General features: G+C 38.4%; 1 long non-coding RNA gene across 1 annotated transcript; it reads right to left on the bottom strand.

Annotated features, from left to right (window-relative positions):
* Positions 1–341: 341 nt before the first annotated feature.
* On the bottom strand, positions 342–21,513 carry LOC105481542 (uncharacterized). Its single transcript, XR_987026.2, has 3 exons — positions 21,269–21,513; positions 8,056–8,240; positions 342–1,581 (listed from the first exon to the last, which is right to left on the bottom strand). It is a non-coding gene; the product is annotated as an uncharacterized lncRNA (long non-coding RNA).
* Positions 21,514–25,665: the final 4,152 nt, after the last annotated feature.

Here is a 25,665-nt window from a genome sequence, read left to right as displayed (position 1 = left end):
AGTTAGCCCGGGAACCCACAAATCTCTTAAGTGCAGCCTTTCTCCATGCTTGCCTGGATCTTACAACGAAATTTCTGAGGCTCCTCAACTATTTCTACTATATCTCAGCCTCTTTAGTGAATCCTCAAATACCTCCCACTTTCTCTTTCTTTTCCTTGTCTCTGATAATCATCTGTATTCTTGTCCTCATATCCCCAGGCTCTGGCAGAGTTTATTGCTTAATTCTGTGTAGTTATCTCAGTAACACTGGGCTGCCAGTTACACACACACACACACACACACACACACACACACACACACTCAAAGAGCAATAACTGCCTTAGGTTTAAATATATTTACTTAATTGTGATCTATGGTTAGTTTTTATTTTCTCTCAACCTGATTTATCTAAAAGTAATTCACAGATAGATCTTAGTCTCTAAGGTAAGAATTAAATGACACAATATGTATAAAGCATGTAGCACAGTATGTGGTACAATGTAAATATTCACCAGGACAAAAATACTATTAATAGTAGTAACAGTTTTTTCATTCATGATAAGTGAATTTTCTAGGGCATAAGTGAATTTAGGGCAACCCTTACTACAGAACTGAATGAGAGAAGCGTTCCATGGGATGGCGGTTTTTTTTTTTTTTTTAAATAATGTTTCCTATATAAAAGCACTAAGTCTAAAATCCCTCCAATAGCAAAACACGCCAGGTCATTGGTGTCCTATAGAAATTTCTGTGGTAATGAAAATGTTCTATATCTGGGCTCTCCAATATGGTAGTCAATGGCCACATGTGGCTATTGAACACTTTGTGTGTGGCCTATGTGGCTGAGGACCTGAATTTCTAACCTTAACCACCTTAAATTTAAATTTAATTGCATGTGATTAGCAGGTATAATAATAAAGAGCCCAGCTCTACAAAGATCATATTGACTAACGGATGTTTATTAACAATATTGTCCCTTATTTTCTGCATACTTACTATGTTGCATATTGCACTTTTATTATAACCCTCTATTTGTTTTTCCCCTTCAACACTGCAGCGCTCATTCATTTTAACCAGCTGTCTCCTGCATCAAATTCTTGGAGTAATTAGCATCTCAAAATGAAAGTTACCTTTGACCCTTCATAACAGTTGTAAGATTATTCCCCTCTGGAGAAACAATGCCTACTGATGACCTCTTTGCGCAGCTCGTACTTTAGTGTTTCAGTGTGACCTGTGAATGCTTGATACATTGGCACACCAAAGGGATGCAAATACTCTGTCCAAGGGCATCCTGCCAGGGTTGTGTGCAGGTCACCCTGACCCAGCCAGAAAGCTACAGATACCATGGCACATAACCTGGGACCTTATTGAAGGAGTGGTTTTCAGAAATTAGCCAATCTTTTTATAATAGAGAGTTCTTCCACGGCTCAATGATAAATATGTATGCTTCTTGGGCCATCCGGATGGCAAATGACTTCCTTGACTTTGGTAAATGTATTCCTCTGCTGTAATGATGAGAGTCACATCCTCTGTTGGAAAATATCTAGCCAGCAAAAAATGGATGCTAATACCAACATTCTGGAAATACTGATCCTCTTGAAGGCCCTGCCAATGATAACAAACACCTTTTAAGTTTTGTATATTGATAGATTCCATTAAATACTTTTTTGCCTATTGATAGATTCCATTAAATACTTTGTTGCCAAAAATCAGGAACAACAGACATGTTTAAAGAACAATATGGTTCTAGTGTAGTCTTTTGTTGGAAGGTAGTATATTTGTGTTATAAATTCGAAATGATTTTTTAAAAATTTACTTGTTTTGGTAGTTGTGTTTTATCTATAAGTCTCTTACGTGATATATCACTGTCACAGGAAGTATTTTTAATAATCACATAGGGAAAATCCACTAAATTTTCAGGTTTATTTAACCAAATAAAAGCTGGTTGAGGACTTTAGAGAAAAAAATAAAGAAAACAAAATGCAAAATTTAAAAAAACACTTAAAATAAAAATAAAATACAGTACTCTTACACCTAACCAAACATTTATAAATTGGAAAAACATTGAATTTTGTCTATTCCAAGTTATTGGGCAACAGAGGTGGGAAAATGGCTTGGGACAAATATGTATTTTAGCAATTAGTAAATATTTCAGCTTCCTGGCATTTATTCCTACCTGAATGGTAAAATAATCTGAAAGTTTGTTGTAGGTCATTAGACATACAGCAGTTGTATACCAGTCACTGACATATATCCAATTATATACCCAATTAGATTGAGTACTCTTAAAACTCTGAGATCACTATAGTAGATTAGATTATTACTTAGGAAATATTTACTCTCTCCGTACTTTCACTGGAAGAGCACACTGCTCACTCCATTGTTTTAGGGCTTCACCGGTGATAGCCAATGAAAAGCAATATTGTGCCAGTTCTGACTCTAAGCTTTCTGAAGTGTCACATGTTTCCACTTATGACTCTCAACAGAAGTAAAACATGTGTCAGTTGACCACACTAAGACATAGGGAGGAGACCTGCAGCCAACTTACAGACTGAAATACAACCACCCAGCTGAGCCCAGACCAGTTGCTGTTCTGTGAGCATGAGAATATGTTCACTGTTTCGTGTCACTGAGATTTTCTGGTTGTTGTTTATGGTGGCAATAACTTCCTGATACATTGGGGTGAGTCACTTAAAATAGTATGCCTTTCTGTATCATATGCACTGCTCCAGATCTGTGCTCTTCACTTTCATCTGCTCCTCTTCACAAGTTCTACAGAGCTGCTCCTTCCAACTCCACGAATAGCCCTGTTCTGGCAGTTTCACTACCACGTTGAAGGTTGTTAAAAATACAAATTCTCGGGGCTCCCCCAGACCCTGTAGGGGTGGGGCTCAGGGATCTATGTTTTTAACAAGTTCTGCAGGTAATGCAATACACACATTAGGTTGGCCACAGTTTGCCAGGACTGTTTTGATCTTAGCAGAGTTAATCCTGAGAAACCCCTTGGATGGTTGATCACTCTGTGAAAACCCATGCAGTAGCTTACTGTGTTAGTCCATTTTCATGCTGCTGATAAAGACATACCTAAGACTGGGCAATTTACAAAAGAAAGAGGTTTATTGGACTTACAGTTCCATGTGGCCAGAGAGGCCTCACAAACATGGCAGAAGGTAAAAGTCATGTCTCATGTGGCAGTAGACAAGAGAACTCTTCTTTTTAAAACCATCAGATCTTGTGAGATTTATTCACTATCACAAGCACAGCATGAGAAAGACCCAGCCCCCCATGATTCAATTACCTCCCACTGGGTCCCTCCTACAACACATGGAAATTTAAGATGATATTTGGGTGGGGACACAGCCAAACCATATCATTCTGCCCCACAGTCCTCCCAAATCTCATGTCCTCACATTTCAAAACCAATCATGCCTTCCCACCAGTCCCCCAAAATCTTAACTAATTTCAGCATTAACTCAAAAGTCCAGAGTCCAAAGTCACATTTGAGATAAGGCAAGTCCTTTCTGTCTATGAGCCTATAAAATCAAAAGCAAGTCCATTACTTCCTAGATACAATGGGGGTACAGGCATTGGGCAAATACAGCCATTCCAAAGGGAGAAATTGGCCAAAACAAAGGGGCTACAGGCCTCATGCAAGTCTGAAATGCAGTGGGGCAGTCAACTCTTAAAGCTCCAAAATGGTCTCCTTTGACTCCATGTCTCACATCCAGGTCATACTGATGCAAGAGGTGGGTTCCCATGGTCTTGAGCAATTGTGCCCCTGTGGCTTTGCAGGGTACAGTTTCCCTCCTGGCTGCTTTCACTGGCTGGCATTGACTGTCTGTGGCTTTTCCAGCTGCACAGTGCAAGCTGTCAGTGGATGTACCATTCTGAGGTCTAGAGGACAGTGGCCCTTTTCTCACAGCTCCACTAGGCAGTGCCCCAGTAGGAACTCTGTATAGGGGCTCCAAACCCACATTTCTCTTCTGCACTTCCCTAGCAGAGGTTTTCCATGAGGGCCCCGGCCCTGCAGCAAACTTCTGTATGGGCATCCAGGCATTTCCGTACATCTTCTGAAATCTAGTTGTAGGTTCCCGAATCTCCATTCTTGACTTCTGTGCACCTGTAGTCTCAAATGTCACATGGAAGCTGCCAATGCTTGGGGCCTCCACCCTCTGAAGCAACAGGCCAAGCTGTACCTTGGCCTCTTTTAGTCATGGCTGGAGTGGCTGGGACACAGGGCACCAAGTCCCTAGACTGCACACAGCAGAGGGACCTTGGGCCTGGCCCATGAAACCATTTGTTCCTCCTAAACCTCCAGGCCTGTGATGGGAGGGGCCGCTGCAAATGTCTCTGACATGCCCTGGAGACATTTTCCCCATTGTCTTGGTGATTAACGTTCGGCTCCTCGTTACTTATGCAAATTTCTTCAGCCTGCTAGAATTTCTCCCCAGAAAATGGGATTTTCTTTTCTATTGCATTGTCAGGGTATAATTTTTTAAAACTTTTATGATCTGTTTCCCTTTTAAAACGGAATGCCTTTAACAGCACCCAAGTCACACCTTGAGTGGTTTCCAGCTTAGAAATTTCTTCCATCAGATACCCTAAATCATCTCTCTCAAGTTAAATGTTCCACAAATCTCTAGGGCAGAGCAAAATGCCCCCAATCTCTTTGCTGAAACATACCAAGAGTCACTTTTGCTCTAGTTCCTAACAAGTTCTTCATCTCCATCTCAGACCATCTTAGCCTGGCTTTCATTGTTCATATAACTATCAGCCTTTTGGGCAAAGCCATTAAACAAGTGTCTAGGAAGTACCAAACTTTCCCACATTTCCCTGTCTTCTTTGGAGCCCTCCAGACTCTTCCTACCTCTGCCTGTTACCCAGTTCCAAAATTACTTCTATATTTTTGGGTATCTACAGTAGTGCCCCACTCTACTGGTACAAATTTACTGTATTAGTCCATTTTCATGCTGCTGATGAAACCACAACCAAGACAGGGCAATTTATGAAAGAAAGAGTTTTATTGGACTTAGGGTTCCACGTGGCTGGGGAGGCCTCAAAATCATGGTGGAAGGTGAAAGTCATGTCTCACATGGCGGCAGACAAGAGAAGAGCTTGTGCAGGGAAATTGCCCTTTTTAAAAACCATCAAATCACATGAGACTTATTCACTATCATGAGAACAGCATGAGAAAGACCAGCCCCCATGATTCAACTACCTCTCACTAAGTCCCTCTCACAACATGTGGAAATACAAGATGATATTTGAGTGGAGACACAGTCAAACCATATCACCTACAATGGTGGGACTTCTGCAGTCCTAGGAATACACAGTTTTCCCAAAAACTTTATTCTGAAAATTTAAGTTGATATGTCTTGCCTTTGGCTATGACCAAACAGAAATTTCTCTCACTAAGTTGTAAATCTTTACAGGAGGAAAAGATGTTGAGTGTTCCCAAGTGGTGTGTATTGCTTCATGATAAAAGCAGCCTTCTTAGATAGAAGAGAGCAAGGATTTGTAAGTTTCTAATAGAAGCTGTATGTGTACAGTATAAATAGATGAGATTTTCAGATTCTTGTGTATGAGCCAGTCTTTGCACTGAGCATTGGAACAGGGGCTAGAGACAGTATGGGGTCAGACAAAGGTAATGAAGAAAAAACACTCAATATATATGTTTAATACTTAACAATTTCACTACTCCAGCCCTTACTTTCCTACATACCTTTCTCCTTCAGAAAGAGAATGTGGTCCCTTTGTTCCAATTTACTTAAGAAGCTGTAGCATTAACTTAGGTTCTACTGCACATTGGATATGTAATTCCCTATGTAGGTGAAGCTGCGGTACATTGTGATTTCAGGGATCTTTCTTTTAGTTAACCTCTCTCACCCTCAGTTGAAGCCCATCAGACTGTGGGGCCCATAGCAACCCAACCAGCTTTGAGTAGAATCCATCCAAGAGTTCACTGAAGTTCTGCATATGTGCAAGACCCACAGGAAGGCCAGGATCAAAGGGACCTGAGAGAGCCTCAATGGGGCTGCAGGAACATTGTGTGATTTACCCAAACCATCTGCAAGTGACATAAATACCAGCCGCTTAGAACACCTGCACCAGATGACTCAGCATCAAGTTGGGAAGCCAGTATGGGGTTGAAATAAAAGAAAACAAAAACTTCAGTGACTGGAGCAAAACAAATCATCACATTTTGGCACCAGCTGTACTGGGAAAAAAAGGAAAGAAACAAAATGATTTAGCAAATTTTAGTCCACTTCCAATCAGAAGGATCTGCCAGCTGGAAGTGTCAAAGTTTGCATTGCCAGGTGTGAGTAAGGGAAAGGGTTAAAAGAAAAAAAAAAAAAACCTGTAAGAAAGATTAAAGCCCAGAAACCTCCAATAATAGTTTCAGGATACCAGATAAAGAACAGCTGCTTAAGACACAATACCTTGATTATGACCTAGAAGGAATGGAGAAAGAGGGGCCCTTTGATAGTTAAGAGCAAGGGAGCAGGTGTGGACGTTATGTGTGCCGTGCCATCGCCAACAAGCCCAGGAGGTTCTGTGGGGTTCTTCCTCTCAGCTATGAAGGGAGCCGTTTATTTAGACACAATCCTTCAAAAACTATCAGAAAGTCCCTCTGCAACCCCAGCCACCACAAAGAAGGCCTTCCATACAATTTCAAGACATGAATATACCTTCAGTAGGAAAAGAAAAACATGATTGCCTGTAAGCTATTCTAATGAGGCTGTTTCTGGAATTTCAATTACCCCGAGATGCCTCCTGTTTATGGCATTGACCTTGTATTTTCTTTGGTAGACAGGAGGGATGTGATGAATGGAGGGCACACCGCTTTGTGCCTCATCCACCAGATGAATGGCCACAGATATTCTTGGCATCTGAAGTGGCCCAGGTGGTCCCTCTGGCCTGATTTCCTTGGCCAGTTTTCCTTTCTCATCTGGGAATTTTGACCCTCCTGCTTTCCAACTAATTGTATCATATTATCTCCTTTTTGTTTAAGACTATTCTCTCAGCAAAAAGTTGCAAAAACTCAGATTATTGGGATAGAAAGTCTCAATTAACCTCTAACCTTGCTTCAGTGCCTGTGGCTTGGGTTATTCCTTACACCTAATTGTGGGCCCATTAACAGGTTGTCTAAAAACAAAACAACACATGCAAAAAAAAACTGTTTTGACCAGGCTGTAATTGCTGCTAAGTGACACTTAACAATGGCTCTCTTGTACTATTGCTAACTGGACATTGTGGGCTACTCTGACCAAGCCTAGACAGTGAGATTTACTTGTGATAAGGGCCTCCCTGTATCTCTTTAAGTGCTTTGTCCAGCAACTCCCTTGATTGAAGGGTGGTCATTTCTTGGATTGCCAGAACCGACAACGTGGCACAAAGCATGAAAGACAACTCCCATGGAGGACTACGAAAGCCTTCCTCCCCTCCTGCTGCAAATATAATTAGTTTATGTTAGCTGGAAAAGGTCAGAGGTTGTCAAAGGGTAGCAAAGTCTTTGTTTTTAGGCAAGATAGTGGAATAATTGCTTGATGCTCAGATCTGCAGGTGCTGTAAGGAGCTCATTTGGGCTTGGCAGCCTGCAGGGAAAGCTGATTTCCTCTGGAAAACCATGGAATTCCTCATGACAGAATCTATTTGCTGTGACAGGAGTGATTATGCATTCATGGCCTCAGCACAATACCTGCCACACTCTGCCCTCACCTTACCCCATTTTCACACACTCCAGGCATTGAGCCCCTTTCTTCTCTTTCTTTATGAGAACAGTGGAGGCATGAGCAGACGGACCAACCTGGTTGATTTCATGTGAGGGATTGTCTAGGGTGTCTTCGGAAGTGAAGGAAGAGAGAAAAATCTCATGGAGCAATTTATTCAACATAAAGGAGAAATCAAAAACATGAAAAGGAGAAAAAGATATATTGCCATGAAAAACAGCTAAATGTCACAGTAGGTTTTAAGTGAAGAATAAAGAGTGAGGAATGAGGAAATTCTTTAAAAAGTGGGGTTGCTTCAAATATGCCCCATCTTTCCCCATGCTAATCACCTTCGTTTTGTTTTGCTTACCTGTCTCAAGACATAGGAGCACATTGCAATGAGATCCCCAATTAAAACGGATTGGAATATCTTTAAAAACCAAGGTAAGCTCTCTGCACTTATTCTGCAATGCACTCACTTTGGCTGAGGTAAAGTCCTTTTCCAGTTAGTCTGCGGATGTTTTACGTACATGACAAGGTCATACATCCAGCCATCTGTTAAGAAAGCAAAGGAAAGTGAATCTAGAGCCAGATAAACCAGATACTCTTGTACTTGCTGGTTGTGTGAACTTGGGCAAGGCATTCAGCTTCTTTATTATACAGTTAAATTTGAAGAAGTTCAACTGTGGAATGAGAATAATAATGCCTTATTATATTTGTTGCCCAATTGATCTAAGGTTCAAATATTGCATCTCAAATTTCCCATTTTACCATCCAGTTTACATGTGATCAATCTAATGCAGGTTATAGATTTAATGTTTTTCAAATCCTGATTGCTGATGGCTTGGGCCAAGGTCACCTCCCTGGTGGGAAACCTAAGCCCTGGAGGCTCTCATTAAACCCTAGACTGTGAAATTGAAAGGTTGGACTTGATAACTATTGTGCCCTTGAACAGTCCACATAACAAGACTTGCACTGTTTCTTTCTACTTTTCAGCTCTATACTTTTACCTGGAATCTCTATAAAGGTCCTCCAGTTATTTGCAAACCTGACATTTCTTTGGCCTCTGCATAAATTATGCAGAAAGTAGAATTTGGATTAATGTAGAATTTTAAACACATATAAATGAGATGAGATCAATACTGAGGGCAGCACTCAAATTACCCATATCTTGACCAGTAAAATGGCTCACGTGACTGACTTAGACAGGCTTTTAGCTTTGAGGTGGCATTTATGAAAATAGAGAACACAGTTTCCTTTGATGTTTTAGGAAGCTGTGCCTTTAATGTGTTTTGACACCTGTTTTTAGGGGTGTGCTCAAGTAATGTGCTGAAGAAATACTGGCTATAGAGAACAAGTCAGAAATCTAACTGTGATGAAAAGCGTTTTTAGACCTTTTTTAATGAACAAGTCAAATTCTTTTAATCTAAAGAAAAGCTTTTCAAAAAGAAAGGATGGAAGGAAATAGGAAGAAATGTGAAAAGAAATAAAAAGAAGGAAGAAATTGATGGGTTATACCCAGTGCCAAAAGAATCAGTGTTAACATACCAGAACTCTAGAAAAGGGCCATGTGGATTTGTGACTGAACAGATTTATAAAAGTAAATCAATGGACACAGAATCAAAACTATTGATCAGGGTCTATTTTCTACCCTGTTTCTACCAGATTTTGCAGGGTTACAAAACAAATATCCTTTTCTGATGAGACAGTCAGTTATGAAACAACACCCAGCAATGGAGATAAAAAAGTTAAAATGATGGAAGCAAACACGGAATGCCTTAAAGTTTTGGGTGGGAGAGAAGGCTGGAATAACTGTATATAGAGTCAAGGACACCTGACCTGAGCCTCGAGGGATGGCTAGCCTGTAGAATCCTAATAGGCAGGAAATCATAGAAAGAGAATGAGCAAGGGCCAGGAGGGGAGGAACATGTGGTGGTAGATGAACTGCCACTCTTCTCTCTCTTTGCCCCATACCGTGCAATGCCCTCCCACTCTGGACAGCATTTTGTTCTATCCACTGATTCTTGCTTTGCCCAATCATGAACAAATATGGCGACAACAGAGTCAGGAAACTCCAGAAAAGTCCTTGAATGTGTCTCTTTTCTAATTCACTCTTCTAACTTTGGCATGAGAAAATGCTCAGCGGATGGTACAAGTAAGGCAGAGAAGAATTGTCCAAGTTTTCCAGCGGAGGTCCTAGACAAGCTGACAGCGTATCCCAGACATAGGAGACCCTAGCTAAGATCAGCAGAGCCCCCTAGCTCATCTGCAGCAGACTGCAGGTGCAGGAAGGGCCCGTTCAAGACCTGCAGGAGTCTCCCAGACAACCTGCAAATGCATGATATGTTTAAGGCAATAAATGTCAGGGTGGTTTGTAATGCAACATCATTATGTCAACAAGTAACTGGTACATGTGTCATGCATTCATTAATAAAGGATTCAATATGGGGACAAATTCCTCCATTCCTTTTGTTGTAGATGTTGGAAATCATCTTTTACAGAGGAGGAAGCTTCAGTGTGAAGAGAAAAGAGTCATGGTTGTTCACCAAGAGTAAACAGAATTGAAAAAAACATCATGAGTTCATTTATATCTAAAAGAGTGTTCCTGAAATAGCTAGAAGCTGAGGCAAATTGTTGTAAGCACTTCAGTTCTTCCAACTAAGTGCTTCAAGTAATCATATTTTAGGAAATTAAGACATTTGAAATATTAAAGATTTGCTTTTTGCCATTGCACATTTTTATTCTGAAAGGCAACCATATTTTTAAAGCTTTTTATTGTGAGATACATAGCATTCATATATATGTGTGATTTTTGAAAAAATAATAAAACATACCAACAAGATTATGAAAGATTGCCAATAGCTTTGAAGATTATCCCTCAATTATCCTCCATACATGTAACACCATCAGCCCTTGTCTCACCCCAGAGATCACCGCTAACTTGTATTTTGCGTTCATCCACATTTTCTTTAAGACTATATGCTTATGACTCTCAAATATGTAAGACCAATGATGTTATCCTTCTCTCATATCTGCAATGCCGTATTTCTAACTACATACAACTCCATATATATAGACGTCATGCTCAGTACCCTGCTGTTACTTCAGAAATAACATGTCTCAAAACAGACTTACCACTGCCCCCAAAACACCAGCTTCCTTTCCAAAATGTTTCAGGTCTGCCAAAGCCCACACCTTGACCTAGAAGTCCATGCTGAAGGGGTCATGAGGTTGGACAAGGGAGGAGGCACAGACAGGCTGGCACAAATCCTGCACCAATGCAGGAAAACACTTTGATTCACTTATGGCCAAGGGGTCAGTGGCAGCATGTTGGAATCATAAAGCTGATGCATAAATAAAAAATTACAGGCCATTCCCATATTTTCCCACTCATCTTCCTAAATAAAGACTTTAATTTTTACTTATTTACCTGTTTATTTTATGGTTTCTATGACTGTTTTGATTATTTCTATAAATATTGTACAGTTTCTATGAATATTCAATGTAATATCAGAAATTAAGATTTTTCACTTACAGCATAGTTCACAGCCTTTAAGACTATATATAATATGAAAATATCTATTTGGAGAATGCAAGAGTTTTAAATTACTGTAGGCATTTTGGCTCTTAAATATGCATCCATCTATTCATGCAGTCAACAAATATTTGTATGTCTGTAGTCTATGCAAGGCAATATTGATAAAGTGGAAATACAAATGAAAAATACTGGCCTTGCCTCAGGAAGGTCTGATAAGGAAGAGAAGTTTGCACACAAAAAAGCTCAACACAAGTAGGGACAACATAATTTTCATATTATCAGGTTAGTTCTCAGGCTCAGAAGCTTTGGGTGATGGTGGTCAGGGAGGATTTGTGGCTAAAGCGAAATATGACCTAAAATTGTTCCAAAGGTATAGATACAAATATAGGAAAGGAACACTCAAATTTTTAAAATGTATTTAAGGAAAGGCAAAAGTGTACAATTTATTCATTTTTCTATTCTAAAAATATCAATTGGGTTACAGAATGCAACCCAATAAATAAGAGAAATAAGGTAAATAAGAGAAAACACCACTGCTTTCATGTAGTTTATATTCTGAGGGATAAAAAAATGATCAAATGAAATAATTGGGGAAAATGTTTTCTCAGAAAATAATGAAATATGATGGCTTGATAGACTTCGTTTTGAGTAGGGAGATAACAGTTCAAATAGAACAGTCAAGAAAGACTATTTGAAAAGATCACATTTAGATAGAAGCTAAATGATGAGAAACTGCTTTGTATAATTGTAATGGAAAACATGCATCGACTTGTAGAGAATGTGAGGTTTCCACATAAAAGGACAGAAAAATACAATTACAAATTTTATTTGGGGGTCATATTATAGATAATAGGTAACGATGCTGCCAGCAATGATATAGTGTCACCAAGTGATATTTAGCACATTTTCAAATGTCTATGTTAATTTGACTAACTACTTCATTCTCCTATTTGCTTGAGATTTTCTATTTTGAAATATCTCATTTGCCTATACAAAGCCTATCTATTTTATAAATGTACAGAGTAGTATTTAGCCATATAAACTCACTTATCTGGTATTTGGTGATGAAGCAGGGTGCATCTAAATTTGTAAAAGTGGTATATCTACTATAGCTTTTTATTTGTATTTATATTTTTGGTTGTTTCAGAACCCAAAGAGAAATTTCCTAAACCGTAAGATGGGAAAATTAGTGATGGAAATAGAAATCACAGAAGTATAATTGACTTAGGCATGACTACATCTAGGGGTTCAAACAGAAGGTACCAGAGCTCAGTCTCTTGTCATCTTGCAGCTCAGTTCTCATCTGCCCTGACTTAGCTTTTGGAGAGAATTTCCCTACATATTGACTGTGAGCTTCTTGTCCAGTAGCTTAAGAACTTTCACTTTCCAATAGTTTCTAGAGTTTCCCTGGATTAGATTTCAATTGACTGTCAAAAGTCATATGTCCATCATCGAATAGCTCATTGTGACCAAGGTAATAAAATACATTGCTTGGGCTAAGAATATAGAGGAGACGTTTTGCACAAGAAAATCAAGATTCACTTGTAAAATTTTGGTGAAATCTATTCTGAGTAGCTACACATAACAGCTATTGACTACAGCAGTGATTCTCAAAGTGTTTTTCCTATACCAGGAGTGTCAGCATCACCTGTAAGAAATGAAAATTCTTGCTCTTCTCTAGAAGCACTAAGTCAGAAACTCTAGTGATGGACCCAATAACTTATACCTTAGCAAGTTATTCAGGTAATTCTGATCCACATGAAACTTTGAGAATCATTGTTCTACACCATCATACTTAGAACAAAATCCATAGCCCTTTCCATGATCTATAAAGGCATATACGAAATGGTCCTGTTCTACCTCTCAGACCTCATCCTGTATAATTTCCATCTTTCTCACTTTATCTTCTTTTTATTACTCAACATTCTCAGTAGCTGTCATCTTGCAGCATTTGTGTGTGCTGTTCCCTCTGTCTAAAATGTTCTTCAGGTGGCTAGCTGTTCTCCTAACTATGGTATCCCTTCAAAAGCCATCTCTCAGAAGCCTGACTACTCCAGCGTATCCCTCTCTTAACCCATACACCTCTATTACATTTTATTCCCTCTATTTTATATAATTATTTAATATTAGCTTAAATATTCATTGATATATGTATTCATTTAGATAAATATTAATATAGATAATTTATTTTCTGTTTCTCTGTTCAATATTCCTAGAATGTCACCACTGTGTGAGCAGGACAGAGCTGGCATTTGACTGTAATAGCCTTAGTACTTAAAACCATTCCTTCATACAGCAGGTGCTCACTAAATATTTATAGAAGGGTTTACTAAATAATTCATTGAATATACTATGGTGGCTTCTGCTGCTCCACCATCTCTGCCAGTCATCAAATGAGGTAACAGCAAAGCTGAGTGAGTTATTAAGGATGATAGGGGGCGGGATGTCCCAGAGAGAAGAAACTACTAAAACCACAAGCACAGTATCTAATGATTCAAACTGATGGGCCTCAATTTTTCAAAAAATATGCAAAAACTATCCTGGCTTTCCAGCCATGAAGACCACTTCCTTTCAAATGACTGTGCTAAAAGATAAAAGGGAGGAATTATCCCTTTCAGAAAATAGGGTAGAATGTTTACATGAGGGTTTTCCTTCATTTGCAGTGCATTTTCACAGATTATAGGATACCACCAGCTTGGGAGAGAAGGATGGCAGGATAACTTATTTTAAACAATGCAAAAACTGAGGAATTTGATCCCAAGATTCAAGAAGGAAGAATACTATACAAGGAAGTAACTAAAATGGAAACTTAGAGATGTAGATAAATATTCCTATGTGGGTGAGGATAAATAGATTTCCAAATAAATGTTTGAGAATAAAAATAACAAATTGTCTCAAAATAGTCTTCAAAATTAATTCATGCTAAGAACTCACAAATATTATGATGACCCTTTGAACTGTAGCATGTGCCTGTGTGTGGTTTCCTAGAAATAGTTTCAGCAGTCCTCAAAGAGTGACACAAAATATCACTTGGCATTCAAAATTTATTTCACCATCCATTTGTCCTTGTAGATATTCCCACATTTTTGATATTACAGAAACCTAGGTGAGGTCAATCATTGTTCTTAATTGTTCCAAATACATGTCACAACTCAGTCTTGACTAACTCTTCAAGTGAAGTAAATGGATGAATAAAAATTCATCAGTAAGCTTAAATCTCCCTTTCTCCATTAGTTTCAACATCCTCTTCAGAAAAATAATTTAGAAGTTTAATATCCAAGTTGCCAAATTGAATTCCATAAACTTCAGCTTGGTGCATCCCTTTGGCTTAGTGAAAGAAGAGTCTATGATAATATTTTTAATTTGTTAGCACAGTAGATTTCTGCCTATGAGGCAGAAAGGGATGCTCTCTCATTGTATCTGCTTTATAGAAAGGAAACTGAGTTTATGCAACATCCAAACTTGTTTAAAGTTAGTAGCTAGGCTGTGACTAGAACCCAGGTGCCCTGCCCCATGTTTTACTGTCATTACAAAAAAGATTTATAACTCACAAATTAGACAAAACTAAACAAAAACAACAAAGCAAATAAACAAAAGCCAACATTAAATGACAGTGGATTAACAGTAAACCAGGCAAAGCCAAGTTAGCCAATTTAAATCTGAGTTTAACTTACAACACAAGAGGAAGGTAGAAAGTGTGGGTTCCAGACGAAGACAGCCAACATTTGAATTCTGACTCAACTGCCTGGACAGTTTTTCATCTCTGTGTGCCTCAGATTCCTCACCTGGAAGATGGGTTAATATGAATACCAACTTTACAGGCTTGTTATGAGGAAGTAATGATATAAATGTTGAGAAAAAGAGCCTTGAACAAAGAAAGTGCACCAAAAGCATTTTGTTATTCACTAAATTTAGTCTAAAATTCCTATTTTACCAATTGAGAATGAGAATTATTGAACAGAATGTTTTAATCATTTAGGTTTTCTCTTTTCTTGAGAGAGAGAGAGAGAGAGAGAGAGAGAGTCTCACCCTGTCATGCAGACTGAAGTGCAGTGGCATGATCATGGTTGATTGCAGCCTCGACCTTCTGGGCTCAAGTGATCCTCCCACCTCAGCCTCCTGAGTAGCTGGGTCCACAGGCATGTGCCCCCACACCTAGACTGTTTTTTTTTTTTTTTTTTTTAAGAGATAGGGATCTTCTGTGTTACCCAGGCTGGTCTCCAACTCCTGGGCTCAAATGATTTTCCAGCCTTGGCCTCCCAAAGTGCTAGGATTACAGGTGTGAAGTGCCTCTTCAAGCCCAATAATTTAGTTTTAATCTTCACCAAGGACAGAAATAAATAAATACCAAAGAAGCTATCCAACAGGTAATAGAATGTCCATTTGTTGCCCTAACCTGGAATTACAGCTCTAAAATGTCAGTTTTCTACTAACTACAAGCGATATTGCACCTTCAGTGATTTCATGGGAAGAAACCTTGCCGTTAAGAATCAGATAGACTTGGATTTTCCAAATGAACAATATTAAAATGTAAATAGTCAAAATAATAAGGACATGAGAATCTGCTTATAACTAAAGAGGCTACGAACTTACGTGCATTCAAAGAACTATCTCCCTTCCTTATATTTTGCCCTTTCTTTCTGTCACACTTAAGAACTCACCCACTATTTCCATTTTTTGTGTGTGCATATTACTGATTATTTTAAAAGGAATGCCAGGTACACATGTGGAATATCTTTGTTATAATAAAATTGGATTGGAAAAAGCAAAACTATGAATGTTTAGCAAAAACAAACTTTGAAAGGAAACTTGACTTTTTTATTAATGTTTCCTTGGGCATTTTTTCTAAAATCAGCCTTGTCTCTGCATAATATTTTTCTTGGTAGGGGAGAGGCTGGTTAACATATTCATTATTTTTTTTTAATGTACTATGCTGCTATTTGCAGCTTCAGGTAGTTAATATTTGTGTTTAAGCTTTGCTGTTCAAATGGGAAAATCCACCCTAAACAGCATTGCTGAACAGCACGAAGGAATCCTTCGAAACAGGAGGTCCCTTTCCTGAATACCAATCAGTGTGGCTTTCCTCTGTGGCTGAGAGAGGAAGCACTGACCAATGTTTGCACTCCACCATGTCCTGCATGTCACAAGCTTAATTTCTAACACTGGCCGCCTTGTCGGCAGAATTTCTGGATGGTAGAATGAATTGAACCTCTGAAGAAGGACGGCGCTACTGTGTCTCCGGATGACGTCAACGTCTTCTGGGACAGCAGCATGAAAAAGCAAAAAGCCTGGCTCAAGATTACCTCAGAGAGTGTGGGTGTGTAAATATGATAGGCCAGCCCTACAAGAAAAATCATTAATGTTTGCTAACATGCAAGGCTTGAGTTAATAGGCAAGTATGAGTAGAAGACAGCAAAAGACCTTTGAATATGTTTTCTCTTTTTTTCTCTCATATGAAGAAGAAAGTAAATAACAATGTTATTCCTGTACAATCTCTGTGTTACCTCCCATTATCTCCATAATTTTTAATTATTTTCCTTCAAGGACTCTGAGGTCACCAAGTGTGAGAATGGTTTCTGTCCTTCCCAGGACAGAAAAGATGTAGTAAATTAAAAGATGAAAAATATAAGCTCAGTATCATAATGCTGGATGCATGAGGAGGACTAACTAGGAGTTCAGCAGATAAGTGTGGGGAAAGTGAACAGGACAGAGAAGGAGTTACTGTCAGGAGGAGTTCACTGGCTTCTTGCCAGTGAATGACAGAGAGGAACGGTGAATGATGCTCTGTGGCCTTCTCCTACCATTTTGTTCCTTAACACCTTCCCTTTCCCAACTTTGTCATTCTCTGTCCTGTTCTGGAACATCTGTACCAGTTTGGCTAGGCAACTTTATACAACATGGCATCGCTACTCATTCCAAAACTATGTATTTTCAACAAAGAAAAGTTGTAGGTTCCTCCATCTTGCCTTTCTTACAACCCAGAGTTTATTGGTTGGTTGTTTTTATAATAGCCCATATATTTCAAGGTTGAGAGAAAATCTTGATGGCATCTTTGCTTCCTATGGCTGCATCTGGTTCATTAACCCTTCTCCCCAATAACAACAACTATATCAATCAGACCATAAAATGCAGCTCTTGCATCCTTTGTTGTTTGGCTATTTTATATTTTCCTTTTCCCCACACTTACCTGCTAAACTCCTGGTTACTGCCTCTCGCACATCCAGCATGATAGCACTGGACTTAGATTTTTCATCTTTTCATTTATTACAGGAATGACTCAACACTCTTCTCTTCCCTTACTGCATTTCCTTTGCCTTCCCCATTTACTAGCTTTACCTCAGCTCCCTACTCAAACTGCCACTTCTTAGACCTTGTTATGTCATAAAATTGTTCTATCTGAAAACTTCAAGCACCCTCTTCCTGACTTCAACTCCCTCTTTGTCATGGTTTAAACCATTTTCACTATGAGTAACTTTTGGCTTCACAAGCCCCCCTTTTTCCAGTCTCCCACACCTTCACTTGCCTCATTGGCCAATGGATACTTTAAAATGGCTTTACATCAATAACAGCCTTACTTATATCTTACATGGTCTTGCTTATCTGTCTTTCTGCACTTTCTTTATACATTCTAGCAATTCCCACATACAGTGCAAAATATCTTTTTGGTGTTCTACTTAAGCAATCAAATGTTGCTGGAGACATCCACACAATAGAACTGTTGGATTCCACTATCGAATGAAGTTAAATTATGGTGAATGTGCTCTTAATACTGTCTTGTAGGTGGATTGCATTAAGGGTCTGAATTCCTTGTCCTTCTGTGTATTCATATCCACTTGCCATGTAACTTTATTGTTTCTTCCACTGCAGAGAATCTACTTCCCCATTCTTTGATCCTGAATGTGGGTATGTGACTTGGTTTGGCCAATAGAATTTGAATATTAGCAAATATAATGCATGCATAGGCTTGAAAATATGCTTGCACATTCCCACTTCTGCTACTGCATCTCTGCCTTGACCATGACAACAACTTGGGTTGGCCTGCTAGAGATGAGGGACATGTGGAAAGGAGTCATTTATCTCAGGAGTCACTTATCTCCCAATGAAGCCAACCTAGGTCAGTGACAGCCACCCGGCCTCAAAATATGCGATCAATCTCAGACACCTCCAGAAGCATTATGAGGCTAATTCACAGAAACACAAATTTTTAAAAAGTGTAGTGTTTTGAGTCACTCACTTTGGGTTGGTTTGTCATGCAGCACTGCTGTCACAATAAGCAGCTAATACAAAACTCCTGCCTGATTTCTTTGTTATACTTCTGCTTTAATTCCCAACGCAATGTAGTATTTTCACCCTCAAAAAATAGCCAAATGCTTTAGAGAGATAATGGAGACCATATAATGCTAACTCCCTCTACTTACCTCTATGAATTTGGCAAACTTTTCAGCATCCACATTACCCTATCCTTTGTCTCTCAAATGTCAGTAGAGAGCTGACCCTTTAGCTGTCCATGGAACCTACACTTTAGGTCCAATTTCTTCTTACCATGACCCTTTCTATCTGATGGGTGTTCAGCCTTTCCTTTTTAACATGATGTATTCTCCCTTCAACTGATTTCTACCTGGCCTTTGGTCCCTTCTTTCTATGTAAAAGAGTTACCTTGGGTTGCCTGTCACCCCTAGATTAAATGTTTTTCAATTCTCATTTTATTTCACCTTTAAGAAGTACTTTGCTACCATATGACCCAGCCATCCCATTACTGGGTATATACCCAAAGGATTATAAATCATGCTGCTATAAAGATACATGCACACGTATGTTCATTGCAGCACTATTCACAATAGTAAAGACTTGAAATCAACCCAAATGTCCATCATTGACAGACTGGATTAAGAAAATGTGCCACATATACACCATGGAATACCATGCAGCCATAAAAAAGGATGAGTTTGTGTCCTTTGTAGGGACATGGATGCAGCTGGAAACCATCATTCTCAGCAAACTATCGCAAGAACAGAAAACCAAACACCGCATGTTCTCACTCATAGGTGGGAACTGAACAATGAGATCACTTGGACTCAGGAAGGGGAACATCACACACTGGGGCCTATTATGGGGAGTGGGAAGGGGGAGGGATTGCGTTGGGAGTTATACCTGATGTAAATGATGAGTTGATGGGTGCTGACGAGTTGATGGGTGCAGCACACCAACATGGCACAAGTATACATATGTAACAAACCTGCACGTTGTGCATATGTACCCTAGAACTTAAAGTATAATTAAAAAAAAAAGAAGAAGTACTTCGCACTATAGACTAATTGTTGATTCTTAAAATTCCCTCTTCTCTTTGTTTCCGTGTCACAAGACTGTTTTGGTTTTCCCCCTACATCTTTGTTTACTTCTCTTTTATCTCCACTTCAACTTTAATCTCATTTATCTGGCCAAGAAATGTTATTTCGCAAGGTTTGTTCCTACGCCCTCTTCTTATACTCTGCATTTAAACAAAGAGATCCCATCTGGGCCAATAGCTTCAATTATCACCTCACTACAGATGACTCGTGAATTAGTGTGTCTATCGTAAACTTTGTGAGCCCCAAACCCATCCATTCATCTGCCTCTTTGGTATCTCTGTTTGGGTATCACTAAACCACCTCATATTTAGTAGTTTCAAAATAAAGTTAATTGTCCTCCTCTCCAACAAATTGACTCCACCCTCAATGTTTACTATCTCAGGGAATGACGCTATCATCCATATGTTACAAAAGCCAGAAATCTAGGCGTTAACCTTTATAACCTTCTCTCAAATACAGCCAACTGCATGCCCTGTGGATTTTATCTTTTTCACATCACTCAAAGCTGGCTATTCTCTCTCGCTTTAAGGCCATTACCTTATTCCAGGCTAATGTCATTTGTTTTTAAGTTTACTGCCTTACAGTAACCTCACTGCCACTGCAGTACACTTGGAATTTCCAAAAATTGCCCTATATTTTTCCTCTCTTAGAAACACACATAGAGACATATACAAACTGGCATACTTAAAAACATATCTAAGTCTTCATTTCACATGAGATAAAGACCAAAATTCTAATGATGACCTGCAAGGCAATGCCTGATTGGTTAACCCCTATTTTTACAGCCTAATTTTACACATGTATGCCCCTCTCTGCTTCCTTGCCACTCTGACAATTTCTTCAGTCTCTTGAACTTTCCATGCACCCTTTTGTCATAAGCCAGACCGTCTGATGATTTCATCAGCTACTTTCCCCAGGCACTTGCTCTATCTCTGGGCAGAGGCATTGCCTCTTAAATACCACAGAGCATTCTAGAAGTTGACCACTGATCTGAACTGTTCTATGCTTCCTGGTGCAGCGACTTCTTCCCATCGTATGCCTTACCTCCTCCAGTTCTCTTAGTTTCTTAGTTTCTATATACAGCCAGTGTATATTTGACACACATTTAAGATCATGAAATATTTTAATTTACCTCTATTTTTGTTTATAAACCCCTGGATCATTCCTCAGAAATGAGCATATAGGACTTTCAAAGAAATCCTTCACACAACCTTTTCTTTTAGTCTTGATACATTCTACAGTGTCAGGAGCTGTATCTATCTTGATCACTGATGTCTTTTCAGCCCCTAGAGCAGTGCCTGGTAGAGTAAGCACCAGTAAACATTTGTTGAATGAAAATGAAAAGGAAGGATGAGGGAGAAGAGAAAAGAGGAATGAAGGAAAAAAAAGAAACTCACATCGAATACATACAATATTGTGATTTCAGGCTCCAGAATTCAATGCTCAATAAACATGAATTAATTCTACCCATTTGGTTTATAATTACCAAAGTAATCTGTCATAAAGAGTTATGAGTGAAATCTGCCCAACCTATACACCCAGCCCTTCTTATTGTGGTGCCTATTATTTCAGTTAAGAAGAGTATAGATCCATGTTTCATTTAAAAAGAGTATAGATGCATGTTTGTGATGTAGCACTGGCAAGACAGAGTCAGAACTGGCCTCATAAATCTCCAGGAAACGAGGGTGGGTACAAACCTTCAAAGACTGTCTTGGGCTGTGCATCATGCCCCGACAGCTCCCCATCCAGTGTCGCAGCCGCTTTGGAATGTAGCTGACCTCATGGAAATGGTTCCGTACCTACATGCTGAGAGTTTCTCCCTTGACCTTTCACTTTCCCTCTCTTTTGATCACTCATGTCACCTTTACATTTTGGCATACAGTATATTTCTGTGTCTTGGCCTGATTCAACAAATATGTAATTTGTTGCCATGGTTGTGTTTCGGTTGTAGTTCATTGTCAACATTCTGAGAGGTGAGGTCAAGAAATCCAGACAAGCTCTTTGGCTCTTCCTTGGTCATGAGATTTTGTGTTTTTGTTGTTCTCTACAGAGTGATGATTTCCAATTAATGCTTCTGACATAATCCCGTTCAACAATTCAACAGATATATACTGTGGTGGGAACGAGAGAGAAGAAATTCTGTCAGCTACATCAGAAGCTAAGTTAGAACTCTGAGAAGAAGTTCTAGAGAAAGAGAAGGGCATACAAGAAAGGGCAAGGGGATTGTTACACCATATTACTCCAGTTTAGATGCCATCTGTCCCAGGCTTGGCTTAATCAAATACACAAACCAAAAAAAAAGTACATGTTCATGTTTACATGTTCTCTAATTGTGTTGCCTAATTTACAATAGGAGTATATTTTGAAGTGTATGTATATACAGTGCATACAATCTATATATACACATGTGCATGTGTGTGCGTGTGTGTGTGTGTGTGTGTGTGTGTGTGTGTGTATCTGATTCTGTGAGTCTTTCCACCTGGTCAGCACTCTCCTATAATACTTTCCTTTAGAGAAGTTAGGAGATTCTGACCCCAAAGGGGTTATTTGAATGAGGATAAAATGGTGTGTCATCTCTCCCATTCTGTTGACTGGGATGGGCCTTGGCTTCTGTCCAACAGGCTTGGTTTCTAATTCCCAACTTTACTAATAGATGACTCTAGGGATCTAGGCAGAGAAGATTATGCAACATCTCTAAGTCTCTGTCTTATCATGACTTAAAATGAGCTAATGATAAAAATCAACCTCCCAGAGCTTTTGTAAGATCTAATGCCTAAGGTGCCTAGACAATAGCAAGTTCTTAAGGGCGCTGGATTCCTTCCCACCCTTCCTGTGGAACATAAGACTTATAGCATCTTATAAAGTGACATGATTTTTACCCTGATTCAGGAAGAGTTACTCATCTAAACAGAGAAATCTGGCCTTCTGTAATACATTTTAATTAAATCTTTTTTCTAGTAGAAAACTATGATCCCCAAATTAACTCTTCTAATTATTTTGAATGCCATTTGATTGTACTCTATTTAGTACCCATAATTATAAGGAGCTTAAGGTAGCATGAAAACAGTACACATATTAAAATGTACAGAACTCTAACTGAATGTAGAACATCTTAGTGTGTGGATGTGCACAATCCTATGAAAGATACTATGAGTAAGGTCAACACAATGTTCCTGCCTTTCAAAAACCTTATTCATTCATTAACATTTATCATGCCTGAAGCATTGAATTAGGATTCAGTGACACTTTGGTAATACAGCAAGGTCCTTGCTTTTATAAACTTATAACATAAAGGAGTGAATAGATATTAATCAGGTAATTACACTAATATATAGTATGAGGCTGTGCCACTGCCATGTGTTCAAAGCTTGGAACCGTGCATGGTGCAATAATTCAATAAATATTTCCTGAATAAATTATCTAATTAACAATTGCATGTTGACTGAAGTTGAGATAAGTATTCAAAGAGACAGAAATCTTGATCTTTGATTTAGAGAGTAGAACAAAGGAACTCAACTCACACTGAGATCTGAAAGATGATTAACAAGTAACCAAGAAAATGCTTCTGAGAATTGTATATTATAGAAAAGGAGGGTGTTAGGGTTCTCTCTCCAGAGAAACAGAACTAGAGATAGATAGATAGATAGATAGATAGATAGATAGATAGATAGATAGATAGATAGATAGATAGATAGATAAATACAGAGTCAAAATGGTGATGATTTGGGAAGACAGAAGGGAGACAAGTAATAACAGCTGACATTTACTACATGATAGGCAAAGTTTTAAAACTATGTAAGCATTAGCTCAATTAATCCTTGCCACAACTCTATGAAGGTTCTCTCATTATTTCTATTTTACAGGTGAGAAAATGAAAGTACAGAGAGGTTAAGAGAGTCACACAGTAAGCAGCCAAGCCAGATTCTAAATCCAAGCAGTGACTCCAGGCCCACAGGCTCAATAAGGACCTGATACTGACTTTTGGGAGCACGAGTAACAGTCTCTCGAAGAATAATTATACTCAATTTATTAAGTGAGTGCAAGCAAGGAGGAGTCCTCTGATTAGGTCCAAGGATGTTAATGAATGGTCAGAAAAGACTTCACGAGTGAGACAATCTTTAATACAGGTCTTGGAGTATGGATCAAATTTTGACTGGCTTGTACAGTGGAAGAGAAAGGTGTTCTAGGTGGGAGATAATGACAGAATAAAAGACATAGGAAAATATTGAAAATCTAGAAGTGGGAAATCCTGGGGAGGATGTTGGTAAAAGAAAAAAAGAAATGAGAAAAAAATGTTAAAAGGTAGGCTAAAATTTAACAAGTGCTAGTCTGACAATTCATACAAAATGATTAGAGAAAGCATCTTAGTTCATTTGAGCTACTATAACAAAAATATCAAAATATAACAAAAATATGCATAGCTTAAATGACAAACATTTATTGCTTATAGTTCTGGAGCTGCGACGTCCAAAGTCAAGGTACTGGCAGATTTGGCAAATTGTTTGGGCCAAATTTCTGGTTCATAGATGGTGCCTTGTTGCTGTGTCCTACATGGCAGAAAGGGGCAATGTAACTTTCTGGGAGCTCTCCTTTTTATTTTTTCTGAAGTCTACAACTTTATTTTTTGCTAAGAAGTCTTCAAATATTGTGGAGAATCAAGTTATCTGAGTTTAGTTGAATATTAATGTATATATCTGAGGTTTTAGTCATGTTTCAAAATTTTGCTTTTTCTCTTAGTACAGTGTCTTACTGATCAAGAGAATCAGAAGTGCAGAACATCACATTTCTACGTTATCGCACTGTTGACAAAATTCTTTCTCAAAGGTATTCAAAAAGGAAGAAGTCAAGTATTCACTTTCAGTTCTGCAACTGGAGTAGATGACAATTCATCACTGATAATTGATAACCTTAAGTCTAATACTCATTAGTTCACCAATTCAGTTACTCATTTCATGCAATAGAGAATTTCATAGCATACATTCTTATTCCAAATATATCCCTTATAATATTTTCTTTCAACTTTTAAAGACTCATAGATATGTATACCAATTTAATAAATGTTTTTCTAATCGAATGCATTGTATTAATTAGACCAAAAAAGTTTAAATTTTTATATTTGTAATTTATCTCGGGTAACCTGTGAAATGTTTCTCCTCTTTCTTTCCTATTTAAGGATAAATGACAAGAGTTTTTTTTCTTAGCCTTATACTGAAGCATCTCTCTCTGAAAATAAAACAATAGGGAATTATGCAACATTCAGAAGTATCACTCAGTTTTTTACTGAATGACTTGCTTTATGGGCTCAGTCAAAAATATATGGACAAATAGTGGCTATATTTTGCTTTTCGCTTGTTGTTTCTTTTCCCCTAGCTCCCTCTTCTCCTTTTTATATTGATATACAATATTTTAAATATCGATGGGATACATTTGATATTATTTTTTATGCACAGAATGTGTAATGATAATGTTAGAGTATTTGGAGTGTCCATCACTTCAAGTATTTATCATTTCTGTGTTTTGAGACCATTTAAAGTCTTCTCTTTTAGCTCTTTTGAAATATATATTGTCACTAACTATGGTTACCCTACTCTGCTAAGGAACATTTGAATATATACCTTTTGTTTGACTACAGGTTTTCAACCATTGACCAGTCTCTCTTTGTCCCCACCTCCCACCCACACACTCTTCCCAGACGCTGGTATCTGTTATTCTATTCACTACCTCCATGAGACCAACTTTCTTAACTCCCACATGTGAATGACAACATTAAAAAATTGTCTTTCTGCATCTAGCTTATTTTGCTTGACATAGTGAGTTCTAATTCCATTCATGTTGCTGTGCATGACATTTTATTATTTTTTATGGGCAATACTATTGCATCGTGTATATATACTTCATTTTTACCTATTCACCTGTTGATGAACACTTAGGTTAATTCCATATCTTTGCTATCGTTGAGTAGTGCTATAGTAAATATGAAAGTACAGGTATGCCTTTGATATACTCCTATCTTTTCCTTTGAATAAATACCTAGTAGTGAGATTACTGGATCATATGGTAGTTCCACTTTTAGTTCTCTGAGAAATCTGCATAC

The sequence above is a fragment of the Macaca nemestrina genome, chromosome 15 (assembly GCF_043159975.1).
Source record: "Macaca nemestrina isolate mMacNem1 chromosome 15, mMacNem.hap1, whole genome shotgun sequence".
Taxonomy (NCBI): domain Eukaryota; kingdom Metazoa; phylum Chordata; class Mammalia; order Primates; family Cercopithecidae; genus Macaca; species Macaca nemestrina.
Note: the sequence above shows the minus strand (reverse complement) of the source record. Positions and strands in the feature narration are given on the sequence as shown.